Source organism: Micrasema longulum, unplaced genomic scaffold (genome assembly GCF_059751315.1).
Source record: "Micrasema longulum isolate JH-2025_06_02 unplaced genomic scaffold, ASM5975131v1 h1tg003130l, whole genome shotgun sequence".
Taxonomy (NCBI): domain Eukaryota; kingdom Metazoa; phylum Arthropoda; class Insecta; order Trichoptera; family Brachycentridae; genus Micrasema; species Micrasema longulum.
The window spans coordinates 39829-51100 of NW_028280226.1; the positions used below are offsets into that span (position 1 = coordinate 39829).

Below are 11272 nucleotides of genomic sequence, written 5' to 3' on the forward strand. Positions count from 1 at the left end.
ATCAAAGTACGCTGCAATTGTAATACCATTGCGATGCCTTATGCTCTACGGGGTAGCATAAGGAATTATTTTTTTTGTAATCATTATAATGAGAGCGTAGAGATTACTCTAAAGAATTAGCCATTGAGTTACCCAGAGGTGATGTCTCATAAAAATGGTAATAATGAACATAATATTTTTATAAAACTTGAAATAGATATTATATAACTTCACCGTTTCTTACATTGTGTTGAGTTTGGTGTTTTTATTAGCTACTTAGAGAAAAGAAAACAGTTTACTTAATTTGTAATATTTCAATAAATATCATTCTCAGTTTATTCCGGATTACCACAAGGGTCACACTTTGGTCCACTCATTTTAACCATCTTTATAAATGATTTCGCGAAGGTCATCAACTTCTCGTTATTTCTTTTATTTGTCGATGACTTGAAATTATTCCTTGAGATAGAAGACCCAGTCAACTGCTTGCGCCTACAATATCTTATCTATATATCAATATCCTTGACCGGAGTACTATCAACAAAATGTATTTCAATATTTCAAAATGCATAATGTTATCTTTCACAAGAGCATTGCATTTTGTATACCACAGATACACAATGGATGACTGCCAACTCATGCATGTTTCGACAATTAAGGATCTTTGGGTCATCTATGAAAGCAGATTGACTTTTCATGCTCACGTAGAGAGAACATGTGACCTTACACTGAAGATGTTGGGTTTTATTCTCTGAACTGGCAGGGTTTTCAATGAACCAAGCACACTCGGAATCCTGTAGAGCTCGTTGGTTCGGACCAGGCTTGAGAGTGCCTCGTTGATATGGAGTCCACACGAGGCTCGCTATTCCCTCACGTTGGAGTGTTCATAAAATAATTCTGAGATATCTCTACATGAGGGAGTATGGTAGTTATTCGCGGCTCTATCCCACTGCATTTCTCTAGGGCATGCTTGGGACCAACAGTTTGCAACTTAAAAGGGGTGGGTTCACACTGACTCATTTTTAAAATCTTCACACGGTTATCTTCGACAGCGTCAGCACATACTGTTTGACTTCGCGGCTTCCAGAACTAACCTGCCTCTGGCTATACCGATTGGAAGAACAGTCAGGCAGCTGAACATTATCACTTTGAAGATCGACATCTTTCACACAAGTGAAACTATGTTTAAGAGACACATACTCTTGCTATTGGAGAGTATTATACCTTAATAATGTCGAACCATTGCACAAGGGTTCCTGGTTTGATATGTTGTCCCAATACTAACCATCTTTGTCACTCACCAATACCGCGTATACACAGACTAGGAAACTAATTTACCTCTCATATGGACATTTTTAACTCGAGTATCTATGAATTCAAATCATCTCTTTATAAATATTTTATGATGTTCTATAGTAACGATTAACGAATTATTTGCAAAAGCTACTTATGCTAATGATCTGGTGTTTATTCATTTTATATTTTTTTTATATCTTTTGTATGTCGACATATATACATGTATATGTACATATTTCTTGTTATTAAAAAAAATATATACCCATGTTTTAATATTGTTTTTTAGTTTTTAATTTTTGTATATCTAACTAACTCATTATATTATTGTTATATTTTATATTGTAAAAGGCACTTGTGCCGTGTAATAAATAAATAAATAAATATAACGCCTTAAATATTTTGTTATTCGTAATGTTATTTTGGTAAAATAAATTAATTTGAATTCCAATTCAAACTGATAAGTTTTTTTTCACACATAAGTAATATTTTGACATTATTTTGACAATTTGGCAGATAGAATAAAAGAATATAATAGTATGTGTACAGTAGCTGTCAAAAAGTCACATCCAGTTAAAGTATACAAATATATTTCAGGATTCGTTTAAGGGGACAATTCACATTTTTAACTATTTCTCAAAGTTAACCAACTGAAAAATTAAACGTTAGGTTTTATATTTTTATATCTATTTGTATAAATTGTTTTATGTAAATATGTTTATTGAATGAAAACGTACTGCGTTCATTTTGTTACATTACACATACCTACTTAGTTTATCAATAATGTATTCATTTGTTTTTAAAAATGCACGCTATTAAGTTAAACCGGGTTCATGGCAATTTAAAAGGGAAGAGGCTATTTCCTGTCACGTGCTCTGAAGTATGAGATGCGGAAACGTTGTGGTAAAGGGGTAATGAAACACCATATCCGTATTCCTGCTAGGGTGGAAATGCAGGTGTTAATATTTGTAAATTATTATCATGCGTAGGAATGTTATCGTGTACAAGGCAATTATTTAATTCTACATTTTAAAAGGTTATTTCACGAAAATAAATAAAATTGCGAACAGGTTAAAAAAAAATTTGTAAGATGACAAGTTTTATACTAATAATCATACACTTTCTTTATTTACACGTACATGGGGGCATACATTAATATATCGATTCAGAATAAATAAATAATAAATCTTGACAATTAACAAGAAAACCAGACAATTGTTCCATTACTTTTATACATATGTATTATTCAGGTTGGTACCGGTTTGTACAGTTTAAGAAAAATATGAAATATAGAGGAAAAACCATTTCTGCTCCCCGGAAATAAAACTCGAGACAGGCAGAAATACTGAATATAGTTTCATATAATTATCAGTAATAACAAATCAATATTGAACATTTTATAGACCATCAAACAGGAAATAATGAAAATAAAAAAAAAACAATAAAAAGATGTAGCATAATATATAACTCAATCATTTTTCGCGCTATGTTTATGTGTATAAGATTCTGAGCCTGGGTTCGATTCATGACACAATTAACACAAAATATATATTATTATTTTTTAAGTAAAAGAAATATTAGCGTTCTTATAATTTACCCAAATATTTCAATTTTGGTGGCCATTTTCAACGAGTTGTAAATAACACACTATTAGAAAACGGAGATCAAGTTGTGGTAGAGGGGGGTTTGAACCTCGGACCTCCCGCGAGTCCCGTGAGTCCGCAACACTAGCCACGGGACCACAACCCGATTCAAAAATAATTCTAAAGGATTAACCAAGAAGATTTCAATTGTTACACCTGGATACCTAAAACGATCAGATTGATTATTGTAATCAACAGAACGATCGAAATAACGCAACGGGTCTTTCAATATTCCATGCAACGAGATAAATAAAAATATGATGAACATGAGAATTCCTGAATTCATCAACACCTGCATTGCATTTATATTATTCAATAATGTACATGCTTCCACTTTTTATTATGTTAGTATATCCTAACTCAACACAGGGCTTTTGGCCTTGTAGAGTTTGGGATACGTTATTTTTTTAATAAATATATCGTGGTTATACAAGTAAAAGTGACCATTTGCAAAAATGACAAAATTGAGATTATTGACATCGTATTAGCATAATGCTTGACTGGTAAAAATGCCATGTCGATCTGACACTGAAATATTGTTTATTTGGTTATTAATTACTGTTTTCTTGTTATGAATCGCTTTTTTAATTTCTAAGATTTCTAAGTTGTCTAATTAACTTTTTATTTAAAAAAACACATCTTTCAAATACAAAACGTATACTAACTTACTAACTACTAACTCTAATTAACTCTTTACTGGTGACATCTACCTACAAGTAAAATTGATTAATTGTTACTTGGTCAATTCTTGAAATTCTCAAAATTGACCACGTGTGTTGGTCAGTTTTACTTGTCAAAAATCTGTAAGCTTCTATCAAATGGTCACATATTTTAAAAACTTTTTTTTTTTGAGTGTCAGATCGACATGGCATTTTTACCAGTCAAGCGTTATGCTAATACGATGTCAAAAAGTCAATAATCTCAATTTTGACATTTTTGCAAATGGTCAATTTTAATTTTTAAACAACTTTCATTTATGTTTTCCTTTTTCCTTCTCTTTTTTATACTTTCATAATTAACCTTACATATAATTGCTTTATAATATGGAAACTTCACTGGTCCATTAGAATTAAGTCTAATTGTGTAAAATATTAAACTTTGTAACTGTACTGTATGTTTCCTGAATAAAAGAAAATAAGAAAATAAAATTTAAAAAAAAAATACATGTATTTGTATGAATAAATAATTTTTTTTTTTTAAATATAAAAAAATAAACTACCGTGTATTTAAATAGTAGTTGTAATATGTTGAGACTGATAATTAAAAAAATAAATATTTTTTTATTATAAGGGTCTCATCTATTTTTCTGTTTATCAAGAAGACATGTTATGACACATTGTTGCTAAAAAGTTAAAATAAAATTACCGAGTTCGTGAAACGCGAGTTCGTGATTGAAGTGTTAACGTATTGACGCCAAAGAAAGGTACCTAAGAAAATAACACGTACATACTAATAATACCAATTGTCTTTATTGTGTACACAAGATATTATACTGATATACACATCAAAAATCATTTAATAATAAATGTACGGGTAGTAGATTTAAATATTTATAATAATATGCTTATTTTATGTAGATACATTTGATATAAATCAGTAAAATAATATATTAAAAAAAAACACTAAAATTAAAAACTAATTCAGGTAAAAAAAGGAAAAATAGACATGATTTTACTAAACAATATTTTTTCCTTTTTTTTTTTACTCTGTCTTTAGGAGCGCGGCATACAAATATGATAATTATTTTTGAAAAATACAAGACGTACCGATACAGAAAACTTTATTCTGATACTCCGTCTAAAAAATTAACAAAATCGGTTCAGTTTTGAGCTGTGGAAAACGGGACAACGAAACGTCGATGTTGTCTTTTTTAGCCAGTCTCTTTCGCACACAGTATCGGGGAGGCATCTGCAAGACAGTGGCGGAAAAACAATGATCAAATACTTTTAAAAAAAATTCCCTGTCACCGCACATCCTCACAATTTATGTAAACCGAAGCACAAAAATAATCATGTATAATATTATGTTATGCGTCGTATATAATTTTAAATAAATTTTTAGAACGACTACAATCTTAAAAAATAAAATATAGGAAAAAAACAAATGGTTGCTTACTTCTGCAGGGGAGAAACGAGGAGGGGAAGTCTGATACACCGTCAACCACACGGCCGCGCCTCCCTCGTTTCTCCTCTGCAGAAGTAAGCGACCATTTGTTTTTTTTAAATATATATATTTTTCAAAAAATTTCTTCGTTCTATATATTTTTTTAGATATGCTAATATGTCTTTTTGCCTAAACTGATCATAGTGGTTTCGGATGTTACAGGGTTTGAAGAACACCCTGTAGATTTTACTTTATACCATCTCGATATGTACCGATGAAGATATAGTTTGTAATCGCGGCCAGAAAGTTTATAATTCTAATAAAAATAGCTTATAAATTAAACAAATTGAAGATAGCAATCCAAACATAACTAACGAGGATATCAATACGTGTCTTATCGTCGTGGTCATCCAGGTATATTTTTAATAGATTTATTAAACATTTTTAAGGTTTCTTAAATGTGAACTATGTACATATTATTATAATATTATGCACTTACATTACCGCGAAATTTGAGACTATTAGATTATTAAAAAATGGATAGATAATTGCTCTAAATTACATTTTTCCGTCACATTGCCGTTTTATATACCGTCTAGTTTTTAACTGCTGACATTTAATTCAACCTTTTATTTCAATTTCTAAGATTTTCTAAGTCATGTAAATTGATAATAACTAATAGTATTTGAAAATGTACATCTATATATATATAATGTAATGTTCGTATGTGTGTCCTCGATAGATTCAATAACTACTGGATCGATTTACGTGCGGTTTTCAGCAAAATGTAGATCTTTACCATGAGTATATTTATAACTCTTAAAATCTTCAATGTATAAAACAGAAAAAAGTTAGGAGCGTAAATGTTTTTTTCATCGGTCCCAGAGCTGCATTCGCTGAGAATGCATTTACAAAAAAATTGGAAGAATGTAATTTTTTTTTTAATGTCAAACAACATTAGTTTTTTATGGATCCCAATAAAATTATTTCATTAAATTCTTTATAATTTCTACCCATTTATTTATTTTACTGGATAGACGTTACTGGATTTTTGGTATACTAAAATAATATTGACCGACATTCAATACATTTTTGAAAATTGCATTCATAAATAAAGTGCACCCCTGTTGGTGAGGAGAGCAGAGTTTGACATTTGAAAAAATAATTTTATATTTGAAAACCAACTATTTTATGTTTTGGAATTCAAACATAAACAAGTACTTAGATACCTACTTGAATTCAATATTTGAATATTAATTATTTTTAGATTTAGAATTCATCAACTCCATCATAAACAAGTAAATAGGTTCCTACTTATCAACGAAAAGTTACACCATGTTTTTTCCGAACAGTTTTTACACCTTTTTACGCACAATCGAGCATTTGGGTTTCAAATAAAATATCAAGCTCACGTCAAAACCGGCTGGCGGTTAAAGAATGACTAAATACGCGTTGGCCATGACTAAGCGTTTGGGCATGAGTGTCAAAATTTTTGTGGGCTCAGTGTGCGTCTATATACTAATAGGTCAATGGTTTTATTTAAGAATATCAAACCTGTTTCTTTGGTTACGTAAAAGCATTATAAAGCAAACTTGTAAGTATACTTAGTAATGTTTTATCTTGAAGGGAAACGCGATCTGACTTTTCTTCATATTTTCCCGTATCAATATAATTGATGACCAATTCTTTTGATAGTTAAAGCAGGTTTATTATTTTCATCTAAAAAATAAAGCAGCTTTAGAGGGTAAAGCAATGAAAATAACTTTGTATTTAATTTCTTGTATAATATAATTTGCATCCTGTCAGGTTTATTGCCAGATGGCAATTTCTTCCTACCAATAGAACTAGCAAAATGTGCATTGTGTATATAAATAAATTAATATCAAAACCAGTCTTCAATAGGGAAATGAGAAAAAAAAGAAAGGAAAGGGGGGAAGTTTAAGGAAGAGATAGGAAATGTTTCTTCAGAAGTGATTAAAATAAAGTTGCCGTAGAAACATCTTTGATAGTGGACGATTCCACAGTGGAGTCGCATGGACAGTATACGGGATGTTCTTTAAACCCTGTCACATCTGAAATCACAATGATCAGTATGGGCAAGAAGACATATTAGCATATAAAAAAAATATATTTAGAATAAATATATTTTTTTTCAATAAAATATTTTAAAAAAACAAATGGTTGCTTACTTCTGCAGGGGAAAAGTGAGGGGAGCGCGGCGCAGTATCAGATTCCCCCCTCCACATCCTCGTTTCTCCCCTGCAGAAGTTGGCAACCATTTGCTTTTTTTGATATTTTATTTTTTAAAATTTTATTCGTTCTAAAAAAATATTTTAATGTGCCAATATGTCTTCTCGCTCACACTGATCATTGTGGTTTCGGATGTGACAGGGTTTAATGAACACCCTGTATAATGAGTTTACAAAGGAGGTCAAACGGTAAAATAATCGTTACTCCGTGTTACTCGATAATTATTTGTTTCGGGATTGGGATGCCTTAATACCCAAATCAGCATCCGAGATCAACTATTATAACAAGAAAAAAAAAAAAGTGGGTATGTAATTAGAATATCGACAGTACAACAATGACGAGTTGTTTTTATTCGCATGTTTACATTGAAAAAATCAGTTGTACAGTCATCGTTGGGGCATACATGAAGAAGCGCCGTTTACCTGCAGAAACACGTGACAGTTTCCTCGACGTCCAGAGGCAGCGTGAACCCTCGTGGCGGGGGGCCCACGGCCGTGTAGCGCACGTGGAGCGCTCGCGCCGCCGCCCCCCGCGCGAACATGCCCGAGGGCCACATGGGCGCTCCGCCCCCGCAAGGACACCCGCCGAAGCGGCCGGAAAACACCGCGACCGAGGGTGACGCGCGTTATAAAACCGACATCTTCCGCCGCGACCTGGTGTCGGCAACCACTCGAACTAATAAGCACTGCACTGAATCAATACTGACGCTTTACGTAATCTCTAAAAGTGACATCGGTGCAAGTAGGCTATCGGCCAAACTTAGTATCGCAAAACAACAACACTGCTTAGCGTGACGTTTTGAAGAAAACGACACTTTTCACATAACGTGTAATACACTCGAAATCCAGACATTTACAAACTTAGTTTACCCGTTTATTTTATTGTTTTCAAAAATGAGAATACAAATTAAATAGTTTTTTGTTTAAGACGCTTTCCGCTCAACGAAATGCACGCACTCGCGAGCGTATACGTATACATATACATTGTGAGTAATAAGAGTTCGTAGCTGTGTGTGCTGTGTAATATTTATGCGGTCGCCTTCTGGTTCTGGTATACTTGGATAAAAGTGAATAATATAATGAAACCTGGACCCATACGACACACGGTTTTCTACATACTGCATAAAACATTAAGCAAGTGTTATACTTTCAAGGTACCTTTGTTCAAAACAGCGGGCGCTTTCCAATCAAATTAAGTAAACCTTGAATACTTGCATTAATAAAAAAAAAACAATGGCGGTACAGATTTAATAAAAATATACAACTGCATTTAATCAATGTTTTTAAGTAGCAATTTGAAAAAAGCGTAAATAGGATAGAATTTCAAAAGAAAAAGGATGCAGATTTAACAGCAAAGTTAAAAATAGCGAATCATTTAAAAAAATATATTTATTCAAATACAAACATTTAGTTACATCGGGTTGAACATATTTCAGCTCTTTGGGTAAAACCCTGCTTTGAGCTGAAATGTATTATATAAAAATAAACAATTAATAGAAGAAAAATACGAACAAACTTGTTAAATAAAAACATATATCAATGATAATTTGTCGTAAAAGATTTTATTTTATTTTTTTAAATATCTATCATTAATAATTTTAAAGAAAACTTTGAATCATACAATGATTAATAAAAATATTTTTAAATACTAAAAGTGATTTAAAACAAAATAAAATTGTATGATAGTAAAAGGAAATTAAGTAAAAATAAATAAAAAATACATATATATTATTAATATTTTTAAGCAAAGATGTGAATCAAATAATAATTTTAAAAAGCAGTATTTTATGTAAATTATTTAAAATAAGTGTGTACTTTGCCAACGCAGACAGTTATTACGGCGTTCATTGAGTATGAATTATTCGTTTACGATTTACCAATAACATTGACAACAACCTTTGTAAATAAGAAGTGATTCACAACCCACATCATTTTTTAAAGCATTAAAATAAGTTTGTCATGTTTTCTACATAAAAAAATGTAATAATTCAAGATGAGTAATTTCATAATATTATACTACTTTTAGTAAGCTTGTCTAGCATAATCCACCGCTGGTAATAACTCACTGTGTGCCGCTACTGTATAGGAAATATTATTCAAACTCGCCGAAATATTATGATGTCGGCATAACGTTAATCCAACGCGTTCTACGAGGCATAAACCTTTTGTGAAATCGTTTTGAATTAGTTAAAACGCTGTCGGTGTCGTAATAATGCAACGCTGAGGACTACGGAAAGAGATTCACAGTAATCAGAACAGACAATTGTTTCACAGTTCATGAGTCACTAAGTTTTCTGTACTACCGGCAAGCGCAGCGATCTGAGATAAAGCCATTCAAATCAGAGGATGCGATAAGCACTGGATGCGATATGGCGAATGGCGAGGGCTTCAGGCGGGCTGACCGAGAGACACCTGCAACCGGTGCGGCAGTCTCGTCACCTCACACCCGGAGCGGCACAGCGGTACTGGGAACTGGAAGCGGCTGATAACGTTCCGATACAATCAGATAACAATTATTATTGCCAACGCGACCATCCATCGCCGCCGGCGACTGGACGAGACAATGCTCCGGCGCGAATGCGCAAGCGCCTACTGAAGATAACATATCGTACGAATTCGTTAATTCCACCTGTAAACATAAAATTACTAAACTCTGCGAACAGCCAGGCATTCTGAACCTACGCCGTTACCTACTGCCTGTCACATGTCGAGTCGACGTCAAACTCGTGAGGAATCTATTATTACAATTTTATGTTTTCAAAACACCGCATTTTATGTAATAGCATCAAATTTAACTCAGTTTTTAAAATAAAATCTCGACCAACCTATTAGTTGGGAAAATAATTTATATTAAAAAAAATATTAAGACTGTTTTCAGTTTCTCAAAAGGGGAAATTTTTTCAATTTTTTTTTTATTATTAAATCGTACTTTTTTTGTACTCCCAGGAGTTACAACAAACTCATTTTGGGAAAGAATAATATTTATTTACGTATGGTAATAATAATAATAATATAGTAACAAGTAATAATATGTACATAAAACTAAAATAAGATAGCAAAATAAGTATATAATACAAAGAAATTAAAACAAATCATAATAAAAATTTATATATAACATTTACATATAGTAAGAAAGAAATATCTAAAGAAAAAGAAGTACTTAAAACTAAATTTCACCAAGATATATATTTGTAAATATCTCGGTTTTAATTTATAATTACATCTATAGGATGTTGCACCAAAAAAGGTTAAGTTTAAAAAAGTTAGACGTTAAATAATTCTTGTGTTTTCGTCAAAATAGTCTAAATCCGTTGTATAAAAAAAGGTAAAACAACACATTTTGACGAAACGCAAAATTTTTCTGACTTTAATATTAGAGAATAAATCAAACAGAAGAAATCATTTATACATTTTGTCCGACTTCATTCGACACGGTAAAATTATGGTGGATTCAGTGGGTTGATATTTATTTATTATTATTTCATGGTTATTCCTCGCAGGTGAAAAACCTGCAAAAATAAATCGAGTGGAGATTACTCGGCCTCGTGGTTTACTAGTTAGTGCGTTTCTGCCATTAAATAATATGAAAATAAATCCACCCTATGTAATTTTATCGTGCCGTATGGATTTTTACGGTCGTATGAAATCAACCAATGAATAATGATCAGGAAAAGCGTTAATTCCAGTATCCAAAGGAGTGTTCCAATAAAATAAAAATGTTGTAATGTGTTTTAGTGCTAGACATCATTGATCTACTGGGATAGAGGGTGATAAATGACTGGTTTTCGGTCCCAAGACAGGCACATTACCTGGATGAGGTAACCCCAGTGCCTCAGATTTGATAAATATGAGGGTGACGTCAGTGTAGTCAGAAAACTTCCTTCGCTCCTAGATTACGTGATGTACATTGACTTAGTAACTACCCGCACATTCAAAACAGCACTCTCAAAACAGAGAAGAATTTTTTTTTAAACGAAATAAGTGACATCCATAATGTACTTACAT

The 11272-nt window shown here is 32.1% G+C and overlaps 1 long non-coding RNA gene across 2 annotated transcripts in view; it reads right to left on the reverse strand.

Moving 5' to 3' along the window:
- LOC148271074 (uncharacterized) overlaps positions 1-9843 on the reverse strand; it is a 44051-nt gene extending 34208 nt beyond the window's left edge. For both annotated transcript variants that reach the window (XR_015825206.1, XR_015825205.1), the window contains exon 1: positions 7691-9843. This is a non-coding gene — a long non-coding RNA (uncharacterized LOC148271074). The remainder of the gene's footprint in view (positions 1-7690) is intronic.
- Positions 9844-11272: the final 1429 nt, after the last annotated feature.